We start from the raw sequence: 2,209 nt of genomic DNA, 5'->3' as shown, positions 1-2,209 counted from the left end.
TTTATAATGAAAACAACATTTGCTTATTAAAACAAATATATAAACACTCAATGATTGGGTGCATTTTCATGTCATGAATATATTTTGTACTCATGTAGTTAACACTTTATCATAACTATTGAAACACATGCACGCACGCACACACACGCACACACACACACACACACACATATATATATATATATATATATATATATATACATAAAGTATTAAGCAAGCAAATCTAACGTTGTTTTGAAGTAATAACAACACCCATGTTCTACCTCCCCTCCATGTTTAAATTCTATATCATCATGTGCATTATATTAATTAATTTATTAAACTTTCAGTTTCTATGTTTGTATCATATAAGATAAATTATTACATTGTCTTTCTAGTTTATGAATGTTCTTTAAGAACGCAAACCACACTAATTAAAAACCCTTATTACATGACTAATACCACTGCCAATTTAATCATAACATTTTACATTGAAAAAGTGCCATTCTGTCTTCGTCTATGACTTTATTCAATATCATCTACAGATAAACTGACAGGCAAACCACAAATAGAGTGCAAAAAAAAGTGAAAACTAAGTATTGCACAACGAAGGCCATGTTTTAATCGAAAAGTTGGAATTATAATTTTAAGGGTCAGACGGATAACTGTCAGGGTAAAAAGGTTATCCCGTATGAAAGTCACAAAACAATGCGATTTCTGGGCGAAGATATTTTGTCTCTTGGCTGGCAAAATTTCAAGACCTGTTTATGGTCATGTCTCTAGTGTTTAACTACTCGTTGCGAGACGAGCTAGCCGTCAATAGATACAGAATATTTTTTATATAAGACAATCACAGCCAAATAGAGAATAACTTATTATACTTGATAGAACAAATGGAATTGATAGTTTATTTCTTTAGACCTCGTTTAAAGCTCCTCGTGCTTTTGAGGTGTTTTTATGATACCACGTACCTTAGAAGAGGTGATTTTCAAATCATCTAGTGTGGCATCTGTCCGCAAAGGAAAACCAGGGAGGGAGTGGTGTGCTCGGCCCAATGTGGAGTTAAAGGCAAGATGACTGGCAAGCAGGTTAGCCTTTTCGGTTTCCGTGCAAACAACGTCATGATTGTTTCATAGTGGCGGAATCGTTGACTGCCCATTATTTACTACACTGTTGTAGATTTTCCAAAAGTCACGGGTTCCTAATTTCTGTACTTTGATGCGTTTTCTGGTGGTTTCAGCGTATTCTGTCTTAGCTGTCGTTATTTCTCTCTTACAATTAATTCTAGCTCCTATATACTTCTGTCTGTTTGAACTGAACTTATGTCGGTTGAATATGCGGTACGCATGCTGCTTTTGAGCAATGGCAGCTGTACAAGTAGACGTAAACCATTGGGGAGAGTGGGGCGTGCTATAGAATTTCCGTTTGGGAACATGCGCTTCAATTGCAGTTTTGAACCATTCAGTGGTCTCATTTCAGCTGGAAGAGAGAAGATATTTCCCTATGGGGCATCTCTGATGAGACCCCTGATGGCTTCTTAGTCAGCCTTTTTGTAATAGCTCGTTGTTTTGAGTAGTGGGTCTTCAGTTTTAGGTCGAGAATTTAGGACGATTTCTTCCATTATCACAGCATGATCAGCATTCCCGAGTGGCTAAAAGGAAAAGTACGAACGCTGCAATCATTTACTAGCAATTAGTAACTATTTGATTCAAAAGAGGGATTAAGATATTGTTTAAAATTGGTAATAGATTAGTGGTATAAAAATAATTGTTAATAGTTGATTCTTAAAAATATTTCGAGTGATCTGCCTCAAGAAAGTTAGCATTAAGTCAACTACGTTTAATCGAGCCCCCTTTACGGATATTAGACCTTCAAAGTCATATCACACAAGTACGTTAATGAAGACGATAGCGTATAAACGATAGAACTTAAATACAAGTGGGATCCGTCGAGGAATTCTTGTAGCCACCGTGTAACAAACGCAGAGAAAACACCGAAACTTCGTGGATCACTGTTTGAGCCAATGGGAAGATGCATTTTCACTGTGAACAGATAAGAATATAAGTGTACAGCATAACATCTACAAGTCCAGCACTATCGGCCAAACTCCGATGCTTGTTTCATCATCTCGATGTTGCATCCAAGTGCCTGTTTTATAAGTTCTTTATTTGAACATGGTCGAACAAACTTATTGCACGTGTGCTTTCTCTAAATATAAATACCGAGACTA

Source organism: Euprymna scolopes, chromosome 13 (genome assembly GCF_053919585.1).
Source record: "Euprymna scolopes isolate OS-2025 chromosome 13, ASM5391958v1, whole genome shotgun sequence".
In the NCBI taxonomy this organism is placed as follows: domain Eukaryota; kingdom Metazoa; phylum Mollusca; class Cephalopoda; order Sepiida; family Sepiolidae; genus Euprymna; species Euprymna scolopes.
The sequence above is the reverse complement of the archived record's forward strand: the minus strand, read 5'-3'. Positions refer to the sequence as shown.